Here is a 21,049-nt window from a genome sequence, read left to right as displayed (position 1 = left end):
ATTCTTTTTGTCTTTGCAAAATTGGAATTAAAACAATAATAGATTTATTAAATTCTAAATGTAGATTCAACTATGTAAAAGATAATGTTAAAAAAAGTCAATAGATGTATAGTTTTACTTATCCGTGAATAAGCTGATTTTGTTTCAAGTGTTCAATCCTCTTCTGCTATGAAGACCAATGTGAAATTCATGACTCCCTATAGCCTGTAATTGTGTCAAAATCAAGTGAAATTACTTAGACTTGTTGTAGCCTGTAACATGTTAAAATTGTTGGGGTCGGTTGCAAGTTTTATGTAGGAGAAATAGTGTGAAAATCACAGTTGAATTGTGTCAGTGAAAACATGTGTATTCTCTTGCGTTGCACCCACATCTTCTCCTTTCCGTATTTTGCTTGTGTTGGCAAGTTTTGGCAAGTTTACAACGAGTTCTCTATGATTATATGAGGAAAAATTAACAAGTATAACTGTTACCTATTTTTCGCTTCTAGCTGAAAAATTGGTTAAGATATGCTAGTTTTTACAAAATGAAACAAGTGTGTACTACTACTCTATTTTGGTGTTTCCAACTGCACTAAGGAATGAGCTAAAGATGGTATTTTTAAATACTTCTAGTCTGTAACAGCAAAAGAGAGAGACATCTCATCAAAAGGAGAAGTATTTTTATTAATATTCAAACATGCGTCCCACACAAAGAGCCGTGAGACTAGCTACATGCATCAGGTGCAGAAAAGTAATATACAGATATGTATACATAAGTACAAAAAATGAAGAGGGCATGTTGAGAATGGAACCAATCATTGCCTGAATGACTGGAACGGTTGGAGTAGACTCGATGTTGCCTTTGTCTTGCTGCTTCATCCTGGTCCGTATCTGCTTTCTTTCTGGTATCTGCAAAAGAGTTAAAATATGCAATGCGTTAGAACATTTTGTTCTAAGCAATGGCTGACTACATTCCTAACATGTGTACTAATGCACGCATATATATATATATATATATATAATCCCTACATGCATCAGATGCATATAACTAGCATCACAGAGGGATCTCGAAAGACAAATATCAGATCAAAGGAAAATCACCATACATATACATATTTGTGCTAACATGTTTGCTTCATGTGCAGGATTAGGAAAAAGGACAGCTTGCTGGTCATAAAATTCACAAAAATGAGTGGGGATGAATGAGGCTCCCACAAGGGTTGAGCCCAGCTCATGTGAAACAATAGCAAGGTCTCATACAATTAAGTTATATCAGAGCTGGTGATAGAAAAAGAGTAACAAAACGCAAGTATGCGATCACATGATCAGCCAATAAGCATGATAAGACTGTCTTTTTTAAAGGACGTGGACAAGGTATTTATGCATGCTAATGAGATATGCAGTGCATACATAAAGCTGTACACTAAGTATAGAAAATGCAACATTCAGTTTTTCAGACTCAATGGGCAGCGAATAGTAAGGAATACAATGCATTTTCAGAATCATAACGAAGACATTTTCTAACACAATGCAAGATACCATTAAACACAATTATGGAAGGGATGCATATAATCAAAGATACAATCACAGTGATCAATTCACAAAGGCATGCAATCATATTTCAGAAAATGATACAGACCAGAATCAAAGTCAGTATGGACAGCAATCATTCATGCCACAGGTCACATGTTTTAGAAGATGTATGCAAGGATGTATTCGTGTCAGAGTAATCTCCATTATGCAGCAAATAGAGCAGAGTAGTGTAGCACAACATGATGATAATGATTTCACGCATAAGGAGTGTTGTCATGCCTTCAAAGGAATGAATATTTCAGTAAAACATAGTGGAGATTATACTGTCAGAAGTCTGGCAAATACTACAATGCGCAAGGTCAAATTTTCTTATAAACCACAAGTGCATAGTCACAGTCAATTTACAATCGTGAAAAGAATGATTTGCAATATAAGTAACAGAAAGGAACATCTCAGCCATCACATAACATTATGGCTATCATGAAAGCATGACAGGCATCACAAGGAAGTGTGCTTTTTTTATAACCTTATGTTGAAGACTTCAGGATGCAGAAGAACAGTAAATGATCAAGTTGCTGTTATATTCAAAGCAAAAGTAGCAGCAGCCATCAAAGTATCAAGCAGTAAGCTTTGTTTTTCCTATGCATCTATGCGTAAAAATGCGGAAATGAAGCGCATCACTTCCAGTTATGACAGTGAGCTGTTCATGTCACAAAAGGAAGTACATAATCTGCTAACAGCTAAGTGGATGTCACATGAAATGAATGAATTATTCAAAGTGCATCTCTATCTGATTATTTGCAACTACATATCTTCCATGACAGCAAGTGCACGGATCTTCAAACAACATTAATATGCTTTTTCCAAGGGGTATAAGAGAAGATGCATGCGAGTAGCATGAACAAGATGCGCAAATATTTACAAATGATCATTAAGAGGACATTTTATACATTGAGCCTGAAAATTTTTATGATAAATTGGAAGAGGCATTATTGATCAGATATTTCAACAATTCCAAGACAGCTACATCCTTGCAAATGATATTCAGATTCAAGAGTATTTTGTAGAAATATGCAGCTACAGTTTTCAAAAAATACATATTTTATCGCACAGCATAATGGCAGATGACAGAAGGAGGTTTCGAAAAGTTAATAGGTTTCCAAATTCATTTTCTAAGGTACAGATACAAGTTCGACTTTCCTAGAAGTTTTCTATGGTGCAGATTTTCCAGAAAAAAGAAAAAAAAATCGCATTTATTCTTATGAATGCCGCAGCTAATATAGATGCAAAGAATGCTCATAAACAAGTGCCTCATATGGTAACTCTAAAGAGGGATGTCATCATAGGTCGAATGGAGGTTCTGTGTTTCTGGCAGTTTGTCGAAGACAAGGTATCCGTGAGAATTGATTTTTGCAGATGAGAGTACAAGAGCTGTTGTGGTGGTGGGCTTTCCATTTCCAAGCAGGAAAGATATTCAAGTTAAATTGAAAAGCCATGCAATGATACAGTAAAATACAAATATTCCTTCCAGACTTAGTGAAAAATAGCGAACCTGTAAGCAGCTGAGATTAGAGGAAAAAAGCGCCCAGCTTCCAAAAGTTTGCATCGCAACAACAGGAGGGAGTCTCAAATGCCAAAGGAATGCGAGAAATTCGTAGATTTGGCACCCAATACGCACAGAAAGTCGTCAAATTGCACTTCGTTTTTGCAATTAATCGTTTTCCAGCAAAGCTCAAACCCTAGCTCGTGGCGGCGCCCAGAGGTTTTCGCAGCAGAGATAAAGTGTCAAATGCCAAGGAGGTGCGAAGAAATTCGCAGTTTTAACTATCAGCATCAACAAATGCAAAGAAAGGAGATCAGGCTGCAAAAGCCCCATGGGCCCAGCACTCAGAATTACGCCCAACAACAACAAATGACCAATTTTCCTCCTTTCATGCCCAGTTCAAACCCTAGGGGTGCCCAGCAGAGCTTGCAAGTGAAGTTTCCAAAAAATCGAATGTAAAATGAGGAGTGAAATGAGACTTTTAGGGTTTTCTTTCCCCTATATTGCCATTCGATACCTTGGCCTTGTTTCTTTTATTTTATTTTCTTCAAAGCCCCGTGAGTATTTGCTAGAGGGGTTGATTTTTATCCCTCGAAGATATTATGCAAGGCTATATTTATTAAGTGATTATATCTTATCACTTAATAAGTAATGTTAATATTTATTAAGTGATACTATATAATCACTTAATAAATATAGAGAGATGGTAACTTTTTTTTATATATAAATTAAATAATAAAATTATTTATTAAAATGTCATTTTATTAAAGCATTTTAATAAATATTTTTTTAATTTATTTTTATAATTGTTTTTAAATGTTGAGGAAATATAGGAAGAAGGTCCAATAAAGTGATTTATAGCTTATCACTTTATCAAATATATTTCTTATCAAGAGTTTGACTTAAAGTGTAAAAATGAAATAATAGGAAATATTTAATAAAGTGATAAAGTTATAAATCACTTTATGAGATATTTTCTTTTATTTTCATTTATTTAGAAAGTCAAAAGAGAGATATTTTTTGCATTTATGAAGGCTTGTAGGCCTATCAGGGATATTTCAGAGTCATTTATGATGCATTTAAGGGCTTTTATGGTTGCAGAATGGGTAGCTTGACTTTTTGGCTCAAGTACTTTCCCTTTCAGACATGTTTGGGGCCAAAAAAGTGGGTTTTTTGAGTCTGCTCGACCTAAGAAGAGGAGGTGGAGTCTTTTTGACTGCCTTGGCAAAAGCATATATACTAGAAGACTTTTTTTTTGTTAGGGTTCTTCTTCATTCATCTTTTTAGCAGACTGTAATTTCTGAGTTCTCTCTGTAGGAAGGAATGTTTTTGTAACACATTTTCAGGAATTATAAAGCTTGGTGATACCTTTTTGGCAGGGATGATAGCTTGGCTTACCTCTCTACTTCTCATCTTTTCTGTTGTTGTGTCTTTAGTGTTAGTCAGTTCTTTGTGGTTGGCTTTTTGCCCCCCTTAAAATTGCACTTTCTGTTGATGCCTTATACAGAAATACATATGTTCTTGCAGGTCATAAGCTGTGTTTTTTAGTAATTATCAGTCTTAGGTTGTGAAAGGAGTTTTTCCTCTTAGGACTGTGATTATCGAGCCTTCTTATGAAGTATTGATGCAAAGAGCATGGGTTGTTGGTTAGTGTAAAAGAGCTTTATTATCACTGTTATACTATGTATCTTTTTGTTTAGTTTGATTTCAACATATCATCTGGTGCAATCACCTTAGATTTAGATTTCAGTTTTACATGTTCTCCTCCTTACTCTTTTCCCTGAAGAAACTGTTAGTTTAGGTGCAGAATTTGAAAAGAACCAGCTTACTCTGGAGGTTCACTCCAATTTTTAGGCCACCCACAAGCCTAGGAGGGTTCCCATGTGTCACAAGCCTGCTGAGTTGATAGCTTAGCAAACAGGGGTGCAGGTTCAAGTGATAACAATAACCTTAGTGAGGACTCGCGAGTTAACCCACAAGTTACTTGTGCAGTTTAGAAACTCGTGAGTACTCACCAACTTGGCAAGTACTCACCAAGTTATCAAACCATGATCAAACGTATGCTTTTTCTCAATTCTTCATGCTTAAGAAATCTAGCACGTTAAATTTAAATACCTTGTTATTTGCACTTACGAAACAATTTCATGGTTTGTTGAGTATGCGTTTTTGCAGTGAGTGAGACAAATACACTTAGCCCACTCTTGTTTAATTTAATTTTTGTTTATTTTATTTTAAAGAGAAACATTATTAAAAATAAACACATTGCTCCTGCCTACTTGGATTACAAGAAGCCTTTCAAACTCAAATTAGATGGGGCAAATATGGATGACTAAATTCTAACAAAGACAATTAATCTTAGGTGCCTACACATGCAAAATATACGACAATAAAAATTAGTCATTTACATAGATTTGGTGGGAAGAAATTGAAGTAGGACAATTTTAACAATTGTAGCCTTTTTGTATTTACACTTGAGTGGAGACTTATGTTCTATGACTCAGACTTGGTGGGATATTTTGGGAGAAAATGGATTTTTTAAAGACAATCAATAGAAATTCTCTGCCTTTTATAACCATTTTTCACTTTTTCAAGATTACTTATTGTAATATTACACAAAGCATGCCTTGGAGGCAATTTTAGTTGATTGATCTTTAAGAATGCAATTTATAATTTTATTGATCCGCCTGAAAAATATTTTCAAATCCAAGAAGTATCTTATTATTCACTATTATATTGCATGCAATATCTTTAAGTGCCATATGATGGTTACAATCTTACAAGTAGTGGCTTGAGTGTTTTTTTGATTGCTTGAACTTTGGACTACAGTTTTTTTTTTTGATTTTGGACATTTTGACACAAAATCAGAATATAGTTGATCAATAAATTAGATCATTATTCTGCATCCAAATCAAGACAACCCTAGAAAACCGATGCAAAACTGTGATATGAAGTTGCTTTATGAGACTAAAGATTCATTTTTTGGCAATATTGACAGTTTGAACTTTATTAACCTGACAAGTAATAACCTTCAAAGAAAGTTGCACATGAACTTTTCCAAACTATTACACTAATGGGACTTGAAACATGATATGATACAACCTTTACACATTATATGTACTATGCTTGCTACTTTGACTTGATTCCTTAGAATAAGCATCAACTAAACAAGACAGTTTGTGAAACAAGAGGTTTGATGGCAAAAATGATAACCTTGGGTGTGGAACCTTTACAAATATGGACTTTAAAAGTACTTAACTTGTTAGACCCTTTGTATTGTACATCAAATTACAGAAAACTATGCTTTTAGGATAACGATGTCATCAATTGTTGTGTATTTGTAGTACGTTGAGAACTTGAGACTAACCTATCACTCAAACACAATGGTTTTTTTTATGTAATGTGATCTTATTAATCCAGGCTTTGTTGATGGGCTGTGATTAGAGTGTGTTGATGTAGAAGGCAACTGAAAAGAAATATTGTCTTTCCATTGAATTGCATATGGGAACAATGCTCTCTCTTTCTTATACAGGCCTTAAAAATTTTGGAAGTAATTTTGATTCTTAACTTTTTTTCTATTACAGCTTTCATATGGTTTATCAATTTATGTTTTGAATTAATTTGTATTGTAGAGTTAGACACACCAAAATTGAAGTGCAGGAGCTTGGTTAGCCTATGTTTGGGAGTCCTTGGGCGTCATCATGAGGATATAATAGAGGAACTAAGTGAAGTTTCTGAGATATTTCCACCTGAAATTAAGGTAAAGCCAATCTCCTTTTTGGACTTAATAGTCTAAAGTGACTAGATGCTTATCATTTTATGATTAAGAGGTGGTCTGTTCACATTATATTTTGAAGAATGTTCCTTGGCTTATTTTAATGGGCCTTATAGTGTTAATGTTAATATAATATGATATAATTTGCGTCAGCAATCAGGAATAAACGACAGTTATATGCACATCAACCTTACAGGTGTAGGTAGTGAATACACATTGCATTTGTTATTATTGCATTAGTTGGTAAATGACATAATAAAATATTTGGCATTGTTCTTGCTGATGAAGCTAGTTGTTATGCAATGTACATGACTAAATTTTTTTGATTATTGTGTGAAGAGTTTTTGTATAGCTGCTGCAATGGACATACAGAATGGGCCTTTTCTTGTATGTTTTGTGAGGAAGATCTCTCATATTTCTTTCCATGTCAAATTTGAACTATACATTGCATGAGACCATCTTGAGAATAATGCCTTTTTCGAGTTTCTATGATTTTACCTTGCTTATGTGAATTGCAACAGTTGTGTTCAGTAAATATACTTGTTTTTACGATATCTAGGAATTGGATAGCTTCTTGTTGATACCTTCACTGCTGTGACAACTTGCCATTTATAAGTTATTTTGATGTTCATGCCTTTATATTTGGGCTGAAAGATTTCCTATTTTGTGGGAAATGCTTTTTTGATAAAGAGAAAAATATTTTCCATTATTATGAAGTGTTGTGCAAAATTATGGTAATCCTTTGAGTAAGAATAAGGGTGATATTGGAGGCTATTAATAGTAAAACTAAAATGTTAACATTGTAATGAATCCTAATCTAAATTAGGAGAGTCAAATTCCATCTAAAGGGGAAGATGATTGTGTAATAGTGCTTGGCAAGTACATTTAGAAAATAAAGCATGGAAGGAGGACTTGCACCCACATTAAGCACATGTATGGGATCTTGGATTTGGGATTCAATGTATTGCAGACCTCTTCATTTTGTTTGGTGGAGTGGGTTCTTTTTCTTGTTTTTCTCTTTTGGGGTGCTATCGGATTGAAACATTATCACTATCAAGGCATTGAGATTGAGGAAGGGGCATCCACAACCACTAAGAAGAATCTAGAGGAGAGATGGTAGTAGTTGAATTAGCCACCTCTATTATTTATTAAATATGTGTGATTTGCCCAATGGATAGTGGCAAATTCTGTTGTTGCATGTGTGAGAATCACCACAAACAAGGTGATTTCCAATTATGTTTGAGAGGCCAGCTCCCTATATGATTGGGGGGTTTTGTATTTTTGTATACCTTTAACTTGAAAGCTGAAAGTACAAAAAAGAACAAGGGATGAAAAGGAAAGAAAAGGAGAAAATGTAATGTCCCCACAATGTTTTTTCAATTTATTTCTAGTTACAACACAACAAGAACCCGTTAAGGTTAGGAAATCGAAATACAATAGTGCTGAAATTGTAACCCTTCCACTTTTTGATCACCAAGTGCCCAATATGGGAAGGTGAGAGCATACAGTGTCGAGGGGATCATTAGCTTCAAATAACTGGAAATATTACAATGCTTGGGCGACAAGCCAACCCCTTTCGTTTATACAACAGGTGACAAAAATACGGAAGAAATCACTTGGTGGTAAACCAGCCAAGGACAAGCCAAGAAACTGAAATAACAATCACTCAACCGCTTATCCAGTGGGAGGACTGGAAATGAAATTAACAATCAACTCTACCGCTTATGCAGTAGGAGGACAGTAATACAAAATAAAATATAGGCGGCAAGCCAGCCTCTTCCACTTGTTTAGTGGGGAATGAAGAGCAATTCCAAATATAACTTGCGGATAGTACTACTATTCAACATTACAATAATTATCATGTCTGCAACAAAGGTAAATCACTGAACATAGCGGCACATATTGCTCAATCAGCTCCACAAGGTACAAGGGACTCTCCACACAAGAAAATCACTCCAAATTCAGAAAACTCTAAATCTGATAAACTTCCAGCATGCTGAAAACACACAGACCAGCAACACCAAATCCCACTAAAACACTCACAACTCCCTCAAATCTTAACCGAATGACATGAGACTGAAAGCAAATGACTCCTAGGAGGTAGGTGATCAAGCCTAGAACAACAAACTACAACAAACTGACCCAAATACATTATGCACACATCCCAAAGCACTCAACCACATGGTATGACCAGTTAAGGGGGTGATTTGCAAAGATAAAATCTAAGACACCAAATTAATCTCTATAAACTCACAAAATGTATCACCTAAACCAAACAGAGAGATAGAGGAAATACCTAGAATGAGAAGAATAACACAGTGAAACTTACGAACAAAAACCTTCTTTAGCACACCACATGAACAACCTGGATACTAAACACTTCCAAAAATCAGAAAACAATACAGAAATCTGCGACATTTTCTTCAATCCACTCCTCTGAGATGAAGAGCAGGTTCTGGCTCGACTAGTTGATATATTGCCAGCAAGAAATCAAGCAATGGTTAGGAGGTAAGCGTTCCACGAAGCTTCACTCTGCATTTCGATAGCACTTCGTTATAATATTTGCTCAAAGATACCAAAACAAGAGCCTGACACTCTTATTTATAGCTTTTTTGTGTCTCTAAATTCAAATTCACATTCCCTCCAAATGGATGCCAAACCCAAATGCACATTCACTACATATTATTTTGAAATTTACATTTCATTTCTCCTTTTCCCCTAATCGAGCTTCACTAAGAGACAAATATACTTTATAGAAATATCAATAAAGCATAATGTGGCATCCAAAGGTGATAAAGTGCGTTATATTATAAAATCAACTTATTCCTCCTTAGGCATCCAATATGAATAAGTGAAATGTATTGCAAAATTAACTTATTTCTCCCTTAGGCGTCCATTATGCCTTAGCTAATATTTCACTTAATAAAACATTTTTCCTCAACAAGGAATCGCCCAACATAAGCACTTTTTTACACATTTTTAAAGATTAAAATCTTTAATAAAATATTTTTAAGATGGACTTCCTCAAAAAGCATAAATTACTTAAGTCATTTAATAAATAAATGACTAGGTCCATTTGATCATATAATCAAGCTGAAGAAGGTGAATCCAATTTGCTTGCCAAAAATAGAACTGAATCTCTAGATCATTATGCCAAGCTGGATTGCCATAAATAGTTTGTGCTGTGCTGCCTCAACCCAAAACCCTAAAAATAGTACTTACAAAAATTAGTGTCTCCAATTTTCGATAGGGCACAAACTGGGAAGCAACTATCACTTACTAAAAATAGCATACTGCTAAAAATAGTAAGTGTGTCCAAATGCAATTTAACCACATATTGAGCAGCTGTCACAACTTACTAAAAATAGTAAGTCTGAAAAAGTCTTCAGATTCGGTTGCATGTCACACCATCGCAAAGCTCTCTAAAAACCCAGAAGGAATCCAAAATCAGAACTGTAAAATTCCAACATGCAAACCACAAAAAATGCGAAAACATACTCCTAGAAAATAGGAAACCCTAATTCTGGCTCTGACTGACCAACGAGTCTCGAAATTGGCCAACAGTCCCCAAAACAGACTAGAGTAGAAAAGGGGACATTATAGAATAGAAGAAACAAGTCCATTTAATTAATTTCTTGTTGATGATATTGGTCTTTCTTTTAGCCAATAAGTAGCGTGTGTTGGTGTTATTCTGTAAATTTTTTGTTTAGACCCAAATGCGGCATTTGTTTTAGCCATTAGAAAGTTGTGCGATTGCTAATCTTCCTTAAAGCTAAAAGGTTTGCAGCAAGCCTTGATTGTTGACAGTTTGGTGCTTGTATGAAGTGCAAAAACATAGTCATTCAGAAATCCACTTCTAATATAAAAGTCCTTGGAAATCTTATATAATGTGCAATGCTTGCATGAAATATTCTTTCCTAGGGGTTTAACGGATTTTGAGAGTTTATTTTGTTTGTGTGCTTTGAAGTTGACTTGAATCACGAAATTTATTATGCATGCATTGATAAAACTTGAAATGAAAGCCGCAATATTGAACTCATAAGGAATTATAATCTTTTCTAGCATGTTATTATTGAGATAAGAAAATCTGACAATTTTTCAATGTATATCTATTACTGCAAATAACCAGAGGTGTAGATGTTTCATATGCAACACGTACTTGCTTTATGAAGCCCAAACACTTCCTAACAGTGCTGGCCATAGCCTATAGAATGAGTATTTCCAGATGACAATCAACACCCAGGTTCAGACCTGCGATATTTAAACACTTCCAACTCCTTTGTAAACTGAGGTAATGCTGCAATTTCAACAGCAGGAGGCACACCTTGTTGCATGACTGAAAAGCACTCTTCTGTAGCTGTTTGCCTTTAACACAGGTGCATTTTGGCTATGGAAATCATTCTGAAAAATATCTTGCCCTACGATTTCCTTTCATTGCTTCTAAATCACTGTATTAACTGAAGTATATCTCCTGGCGTTCTGTCCAGAAGAGGATTTTCTCCAGGGGTTTCGTCTAGAGAAAAGCTGCCTTGAAGCGACTTGCAAAGAGAAGTAATCAATAATAAAAATAACCTAGATTGAATTCCTCAAAGAGCTCGATGCCTTATATGCTAGCTCCTCAATCCTCAAAAAGAAGTTCAATGCATCTAGACTCCATATTGCAGCGACTTGGGCAATATAATTAATGCTTGCATTAATTATTAAATTAGCCCCCCTAATGAATTCGCCTAGTAGAAATAACATTGACTTAAAAATGGCCCCATTATTATTCATAATGAATAATTGAATATATTTGCACCGAACTTTAGCTTTGTTGGTTGAAAATTTTGCACACTTGGGGAAATATACAAAATTGTGGCTTCAACCACAGTGTGTGAGTAAAACTCTCCTAGTTAAGGGAAGGCTCCCCCTATCTATCTAATATTAAAACTAAAATATGATGGAACAACAATCTTTCTTCTTTTTTCAAGAAAGCCAATATCCTTTTCTCTCCACAGAAAAGTGATAGCAATTTAACAGAAACCAACAGTAACAACTTTTTGAAATGAAATGAGAGAAAGGAAATGAAGTTTCTTGAAAGTTCAAAGACTTCCGTCACTCCCTTCAGGACGGAACAGCAATATTAAGTTCAAAGTCTTGACTATGTGAAGTCCTATCTACCCTTTTCTACTCTAATGATATCAAGAACAAATTATGACAACACAAAGCTTGAAATAACTTATTTCTTTCTATACAAGACAACAAGAACTAGTGTGAGCTCAAAGTTTCACAACTATTTCTTATTATAAAATCTACTTCTAATCTCTCTCAAAAACGAATGTAAGCACAAAGTCTTACAGTTTTTCTCAATAGAACTTTTATTTTAACTAAATTAATCTCCAATACTTGCAGCACAAAGTCTGCAAATCAAATTTGATTAAGCCCTTTAAGAAACACTTGCAAGAAAGGTAATGTTGAACATAAACTCAAGAATATAGCACAAAGTCTCAATACTTGAGTAATTTTCTTCTATTCCTTTCAATTCTTCAATTTACACATAAAAGCTCAAAGTCTTCTTTGCTACAAATTTGGCAGAGTTTTTGCTTGCTTTCCAAAAGATAAAGATTACAATAGACCCCCTCAAGTATTTATAGGAGAGGAGTCTTGAGAAAAAGGTGGGAGAATTCTAACTAATTGGAGAAATTCTCTCAACCACCAAGACTTATTCAATAACTAACTATGACATTCAAAGTTACAAGTCCTATTCTAAATTGACTTGTTACTCGCCTACTTGTAATTACAAAAGTGCAAGTAATTACTTGACTTGAAATTTACAAAATGTTGTTACAAGTAAACTTGTCAAAAGAAAAACTACAACTAAGAGATTACAATTTTGAAAAATGCAACTAAGTGTTGAAAAACACTTAAGTTGCAGCATGTGAAGACATCAATCCTTCAAACTTTTGGATGATCGTTCGTAGCTCAACAAGATTCGGCTCGTAGGTGTTCTTGGCAACAATCATGGTCTTCACAATGGTATCATGGCATTGAAGAAGCATAAAGTTGTTCTTCTCCAAAGTGGATTGGATTTCATGCAAGAAGATTTGATGTTTTATCAAAACTTGAATTGAGGCAGCTGAAAATTGTTCACTCCTCCACATTATAAATCTTCATCTGTAGATCTGTGAGCACTTCTTCTTCTGGTATCAACTCCCCATTCTAACCCATGATATTGCAAGAGGCCTTCTCATAGTGAGAAACAACACCTTGGAATACTTCAACTCGCAATCTCATTGCGTCATCAATCTCTTCAATGAGGGATGTGAGAACGAGGGCTTTGTTCTCTAGAAGCTCTTCAAATTCTATATACATGACCCTGTAAGGAATAATGACATGCTCCTGAAGAACACTCAACTGTTGTCGAGGCATCTGGCGCCAAACCGTCAAGCTACCTTCAACCTTTTCCAAGTTCTGTTTGAAAGTCTTGGAGGTATGATTCAATTTTTCTTCAATGGTCTCCAACTTAACCATCATTTGGAATATGTCTTTTAGCATTTGCGTACACAGATCATGAAGTTGATCCACCCAAGAGTCCAACGCTTGTACCTTCTGAGCAGCTCTTTCAACTCCCTGAATTGATTCTTGTGATCCGGAAGAACTTGAAGGATTACTCCCTTCACCAACAGGTTTTGTGATTTTTTGAACAGCTACAACAAGTTGCCTATTCTCCTCTTCTAGCTTGTCTTTCTTCGCTTGAAGTTCATCATACTGCTGTACTAGTGAAGCTACGGATTGCTGGACATCATGCTTGACCACTTCATGTGTTTGTTTACCCAATTCTATCCTTGTGACCCTGTAATCAACAGCTTGCATTTCCATGTGTGGCTTATCTACAAGGGGCTCAACAATTTCTGCCACTTTCATCTTGTTGCTATCAACTGTTATCCTTGAGATCGTCTTGGCTCTCTTAGCAACCTTGGGCCTAGATTGCTTGAGCTACTGATAATCAAAGACATCAGGAGAAATTTCCTGCTTCTTCCTCTTAGGAGTGAAAGAACTAAGCCATGGAGGTAAAATGACTAGTTCTCCTCCAGTAGCTACTGAAGGCAAAGGAGAAGCAGTTTTTGTTTGAACAACTGTGGTCACCCTGGGAGAAGTATCTGTCTGGATGGCAACCATGGTTTGCTCGGCAACCAAAGGGCATGAAGATTGTCTCATAAACTCTTCAAAGCCGAAAGTAGAGGTATCAATCTTTGACAAATGAATGCATGCAGGAGTATCCTTGAAGATTTTCAGCAAACTCTCTTGTTGATGATCAAGAGGTGGCTCAAGTGCTGAAATGGGAATGACATTTTGAGGAGACTCATCCACTACTGTGTTAGGAGGAGATAGAGGCAGCTCCATGGAAACTGAAGAGGGAATCTCATGAGGTGACTCTGAAGCAAGTGACTTAGGAGCATCATCTGATTGTTGTCCTTCCTCCGGATCATCAGGATCAATCACATGAATGGGAATCTGAGACTTTTCTTTCCCATGAACTGTCGCCTCCTTAGGAGGAAGCACCATTGCCCGACTAACCTGCAATTTGATCCTTGTGCCTGAAGATGAAACACCTTCCTTGTTGTCAATTTGAATCTCAGACTTATGTGCAAGAGGCCCCATAGAGTCATCTTCTTTTCCAACCTTGATCTTGATGAGCTTAACACCGTTACCTTTGAGCCAAGTATTGGTGTTAGCTAAGATGGGCTGAAATCTTTCAAGAATGGAAGTGCATTCTTTGTGTGACCACTGGATTAAAGGAAGTGGGGTTTCATCAACCGTCCATGAGACGTACTCTGGATCAAGCACATTTCCATCATCAATCATCCCTTGCGGAATATCCACCAGGTTCAAATCAATAACCTGCTCAAGGGTGAGCCTGCAGTAGTCCATCTTGAGAACCTCCTTTTCTGTATGGAGATCCACCCAGATATCCTCAATGCGATGCACATGTATGAAAGACTTTTTGATCTTTTCCTTCATACCTCGGTAGTCAAAAGCTGCCCTTGACTTAAACCTTTTGAGTTTAATCTCCTGCATCTCGGTCTCCATAGCTTTGGCTTTGGTGGATGTGATAAGGGAGTACCGACCAATCTTCAATGGTTTGGTTGTAGAAATCCCCATCCCAACCTTATGTTTGATAGATTGATGTGCATGAATAGCCATGATCTCTCTTTCCAATTCTATAAGAATAATCTTATCAGTCGAGTATCTAGGAAGCATGTATGGCTGCCCACTGTAGCACCCGACTCTTATATAAGTGAAAGTCGGGAATTGAAGGAACAAGCAACCATACTCATTCACTCTTTTCCATGCTTCATTTGACACCCTTCTGTTCTTTAGAGTCTTGTCAAACTGACACATGAAGTAACCAAAGAATGCTTATCATAGCATTTCCACACAGGTATAAGCGAGCGATCACCCTTGGTAGAAAGACCAGGGAAATGTCTTAGTGATGCTGCCAAATATACTAAGTATGAGTTCATGTAGAATGTCATGGTAGTAGGGACTGCTGCAAGTTGTTCACACAAAGCGTCACTGATAATCTCTCCCCATGATATATGATGGGATTGCCTTATGAACATGATAAATTTATACATCCAGGGCTCAAAAACATTAGAGTGCTCAAGACCCATCATCCTGCTAAGGAGAGTAATGGTGTCTCCAATTTCCCACTTGAAGTCACAACGGTACAACTTAGCCCACCTTGTGAAAGTGGCTCGTGGCTCATGAATCCATCTGTTAATGTGGCGTTTGTAGTCCTTTTCCCTCTTGACATAGTACTCAACTCCACTATCCTTTGAAATCTCCATATACATAGGTGCTGATGGTATTTTGAAGACTTTCTCAATAGTATCTGCATGAAGACGGATTATTGCCTCACCATCATCATTTGTAATGGTTCTCGTCTCCTTGTCGAAGTGGTGAGGGCAAGCGAGAACAAATTTAGGTTCTAAGGCAGCCACTGGAAAAGAAGATGCATGATGAATGTGGCTGTCCAACAACCGCTGCATATTGCTATCCTGCGGATCCTCCACCCCTTTAATGAATTCTTACATGTCTTAATGCCCTATTTCCGTATCCTTGATATGATCCCAAGGAGAGGAAACTTGTGAAGGGGAAACTTCATTTTGGTACTTGTCATATTTATACTTCATCTTCTTTGGAATGGAAGATGATGGTAAATTTGACATTGAAGAACAACCTGGTATGTTGCGATGAAGACTTAAAAGTGTTAAAGCAACATCAAGATCAGCTGCAACTAACATTTTTTCTTCTTCAAATGGGAAGAACTCCAACCCTTGCACTTCACAACTTTGTGAGAGAAAGATGGGAAATAAATGGGAATTTTTGAAACTTGACTTTGACCAATTTCGGATCTTGGGGAATGTTTTACAAGTATACAAGTAGGGAAGGACAAACATGCAATCGGATTTTTGAAACCCGAATGCAAGTATACTAGTAAAACTGAAAATGGAGAAATGAGTGAAAAATGAGATTTTGACATGTGGAAAATGGTGTGAATGGAATGTACGGATAAAGGCAATGATTATGAACCAAAATGGAAGGATTTTGGGAAGATCACTTTCAAGAAAATGGGAAGAACTTTTCAACATGTAATCCGGTTTTAAAAACCCGATTTTGAAAGAATGGGTATTTTCCAACTTAGAAATTTGGAATTTCACCAAAAAATGGTTAAAATGTTCTAACCATAGGGGAAGATCAATTATTTTCATCTTACTTGTAATCGGATTTTAAAATCCCGAATGCAAGTAAAGAGGGAAAATGGAGAAAGATCAATGCAATTTACAAATTGCTTTGCAAAGGGGAAAATCTCTCTCACAAAACCGTTTTAGGCAAGAACTATCAGAATAAACATGATTAAGCAAGGAAATAAAAACAACAAGACAAGAAATAAAAAAAAAATGAAAAGAAATCATACCTTGCTTCAATTCAAATGCTCTTCCAAGGAAATGCAACAATCCTTGTGATGAAGACTTAAAACCTTTAAATAAGCAAACAAATTGAACTCCCAAAACCTTAGCCACGTTTTTCAAAAACGTCTTATGCAGCAAAAATGCCTAACAAAATGGCATAAGAAGAGGTCAAAACCTCATCAAACCCCAACGCCTAGGCAAGAGAGGGCAAAACGACTTAGGAGATGAAAGATTCATGGCATTTTGGAGGAGCAAATTGCGGCATTTGAAGAACACGTGTTGCTGTTATAATGCCTTCAAACCATCAAATAAATCCACCAAATGGCATGGAAAGAGTTTCAAGATGCATGAAAATAGCTAAGAATTCAAAATGCCTTCTTCCTCCTAGAAGATCTCCACAAAAATTGATTGAAACTTTCAACGAATTTGCTCAAAAGCTGGTCGGGTTCTTGAGGGAGAACAACAAGTTCGAATTTTGCCAATAACATGAAAATCGGGTTTCTTTCTTCATATTACAAGTTTAAAAATGACTTTATCTCCATTCTAGAGCAAATCGGGTTTTAGGAACACATTTACAAGTTTAAAATGTTCTTTTTCATGCACAAGGCAAAATCGGGTTTTTGAGAGAGATTTACAAGTCACAATAACTTGTAAGGGGAAAATAAGATCCCCTTAACAAGTTTTAATAACTTAACTTTTAAAAAGAACTTGTAATGGGGAAATAAAATTCCCTTTACAAGTGACTTGAAAATAAAATATGTAATAGGGGAATAAAATCCCTATCACAAGTAAAATCACTTAAATAGGAACTTTATAAAAGAATTACAAGTGACTTTTAAATTTATAATTTTATGAAAATTAACTTGTAACTTATCCAAAAAGTTCCTATTATGACATAAAAAGCCAAAAAGCATCAAGGGGGAAATTAAAAGTAAGTTACAAGTTCTAATTTCATAAAGTGCACTTGTAATTAACTTAAAATTTCCCTACAAAAGGCTAAAACAAAGGAAAACATTAAAACTTGCAACTTAAGGAAAATTTCCCATCTGCACTCAGGGAGAAAAAACCCGAAATTGAAGGAAAAACATAGCAAACGAAACCAGAATGCGATGAAATTTGAAACGTGGTTTGCGGATGGACTGAGGATTAGTCCAGTCTAAGGGTGAGGCGAAATTATGCCTCGGGAAGCATGCCATAGAATAAAATTTTCATTTTTTTGACAAAATTTTTATGTAATGGTCCATCATTTTTGAAAACAAAAATGAGGACAACAAGCTTTTTTTTCCTTTTATTAAACTAAACACTTAATCCCCTTTATTAACTTAATGATTTAGCCTATGGGGAGGATATATAATAGGCTAGCATTACTATTTATTTATTTAATTGACTTTCTATGCGAGAAGGGACATTACATTGCAAATTTTATTTATAGTCTTTGGATTTAGGTCTTAGAGAGCTTACCCCTATAATTAAAAAATTGGTTCTATGGTATGTGCTGTTCCGTGTTGTGTTGTTTTGAAAAGGACAAATTAAAACATTAACAACGGTCAGCTGAGATCTCGTAGAAATACAGATTTTACCAGATCTGACTATGTAGCAGATACAAAAGTTTATTATTCAAACCCTTGAATCACAAAGAATGGAAGAAGGAGAAGACGACACATGTAGTTGAAGTTATTCTAACGATTATAAAGTCATTTATTAAGCCTTTATGGGGGTGCCAACTATATTAAATGATTAATTGAGATGAAATGAAATAATAAAAGTGTATTTCATTTCCTCCAAGTTGTGGGTTTTTGAGAAGGTTATAAAAGGGCTCTTGAGAGCTCATTAATTCATTCCTGTTTTGCAAGTATATGAAAGAGGAGCTGGGAAGGGTTCGCTGGTTGTGCTGAGAGCAATGGCTTTTTGAGGACTCAATCCCTCAAGAGGAACGGTATTTGCAGGTGTGAAAGATCACCCAAGAATACCCGGTTGATAACTCCATTTCAAGGGTTGTGCTTGCGCTTCATAGGAATTTAGTCTGATAAGTTTTGATCAGTCATACAAGAGGAAAATAGAGGGCAATTGCAAGAGGACGAATTGCAGATTAGTGGTGTTGAGTATTCAGCTTGCTGGCCATACCTATTCAAGGGCTGGTCGATTCATCTCAAGGACCCAGTGTAGGGTTTCTAGGTTTAAATCAGAGCAGATTTGGATCAGAATTCACAGCAGAACCAAGGGCAACAAAATTGCAGATTTTAGTTTAAACCCTAGGCTGTGGAGATTTTCTGTCAGTGCTGAATCGCTGATTATTGGCTGAAGTTAAAATAATTTTGAACAGTGCTATTCCTTGCTGATCCATTGTACTAGACAGAGCACACAAACTGGGTATGTAACCATTCCAGATTTAAGCAAGTATTTAATTCTGATTTGTGGGGTGATTATTTATGAAAAAGTTTAGAATTTGTAATATTAATATTTTCATGATTATTTCCTATATTTCCATTACATGCAAAAAAAAACAAACAAACCAGAAATTGTAAAAACAAAAAAATCAGAAATTAAATGTCCGAACAGGGTGGGATATTTTAATGTCATTGATGTTCTTGGAGAAGGATTCAAGAGGACTTGGATTTGCAACAAGGGTTTGGGGAATAAATTCGTGAACAATAGAGGATTTTGAAAGGAAGATTTGGTCCTTAAGGAAGGACCTAAGGGATGAAGGAAAAAGATTGGAATCTAATGGTGAATGAATAGGGGAAATCACAAGAGAAGCATCAATAATGGGGATTCACAATTTTTAAGGATGGGGAATGGGTGTAAGAGGTCTGAAAATGGATGCTTGTAGAGGAAAAATGTAGTATGAGAAGAGTAGAAAAAATGAGAACTGCCAATTTTTTATGTGTGGATTAATTCAAATTGATTATTTGAGAGAGTAGTAGGGCAACCCTAGGTTAGGGCTTTTGGGACTCGAAAGTTGGAATCAATTGGAGATGATTTGGACTTCTGTGTCTTGGTGTGTTTGGTCCTCTCTAGTGCATTGATGTATTTTTATTTCAATATTGAATTTTGATATGATTGTTTCAGAGTTGATTCTAGGCGTGTAATTAGCTCCAGGGGTAGCATAAAACATAAACTGACAATTTAACTCCAAAAAATAAGCAAAATGAGTCATAAAACATGTATATGGGATGGACACTAAAATGAGTGTAGAAATGTAAGGTGGATCTTGGATAGGAGGTAATTCTTGACCTTATAGTAACCTCATAAGCATCATTCTCTTTTCTTAAGTATTTATAATGATTTAGGTCTACCCCCTTCCACCAAATTGCTTTCTAATAGAGTATCTTCCAGCTAGACAAGGGAGGACTAATGCTCTTGTTTAGGCGATGAATGGTTATCTTTACATTGGAGTTGTTGCTTAGGTAAGAAGAAGACTAATTGGGAGATCTAGTCTGTTTGTTGATATTGACTAGAGGGTTCAAACTACCTCTTGGAGAAACTTTAATAAAAAAGAGAGTAGTTTATTCCATTACATTTTTTTTTCTCTTTGATGTTTGTTTTTAGAAAGTATTTGTATTGCAATAGATATGTTTAACCTTGGAGAGATGATACTACTTAATTAATTTTAGCTCTATGAGCCAACAAAAGAAAAACTATTGTACCGAGGACGTAGAATAATCTGAGTACAAAATAATGTACTTAAGCATCTTGGACACATTTGTTTTTCGCTAGGTAAAGATCAAACGTTGATATATGAAACACTTTTCATTTGTAGGTTAGGTTGTTAAGTAGAGAAAACAATGAGGGTTTTTGAAGAATACTTCTATGACTCACATCTAAGGTAGATGTTGCAAGATAGCTCAAATTTTTTCTATTTGTGCTAGAGCCAAACCTGTCAACTAGAAGCAAGGAAATGTATGCTTTTTTCACTTTGGGGGTATCATATCTTAGGAACCAATTCAGGGAACTTACTTTCAGGTTTTCCTACTACCAAGAGTGGCCATGAATGTGTTTGGGTGGTAGTGGATAGTTTTTACATGATGGTTATTCTTGTGCCTTGCTAGGAATTAATTTTACCACCGGACAAACTGTTGGAAATTAGTGTTCACATTAGTATTTAGATTAGATATAAAGTTGTATTATTGTTGGACTATTATGTTGTTAGTATGGTTTGTTGTACGAGAGATTGTAGGGAAGTGAGTTGTTAGAACAATTTGTATAATTAGGTAGAGGTTTCCTATAATGTAGGAAGTAAAAATCCTATATAGATGTATGTAATTTG

General features: G+C 35.7%; 1 protein-coding gene across 1 annotated transcript in view; it reads left to right on the top strand.

Moving 5' to 3' along the window:
- The first annotated feature begins 6,687 nt into the window (after positions 1-6,687).
- Positions 6,688-21,049, top strand: part of LOC131856026 (uncharacterized) — a 107,996-nt gene continuing 93,634 nt past the window's right edge. The window contains exon 1 of the mRNA XM_059207096.1: positions 6,688-6,811. The gene's annotated coding sequence lies outside the window, so the exon portion shown is untranslated. The remainder of the gene's footprint in view (positions 6,812-21,049) is intronic.

The sequence above is a fragment of the Cryptomeria japonica genome, chromosome 6, assembly GCF_030272615.1.
Source record: "Cryptomeria japonica chromosome 6, Sugi_1.0, whole genome shotgun sequence".
NCBI classification, from domain to species: Eukaryota; Viridiplantae; Streptophyta; class Pinopsida; order Cupressales; family Cupressaceae; genus Cryptomeria; species Cryptomeria japonica.
The sequence above is the reverse complement of the archived record's forward strand: the minus strand, read 5'-3'. Positions and strand labels throughout refer to the sequence as shown.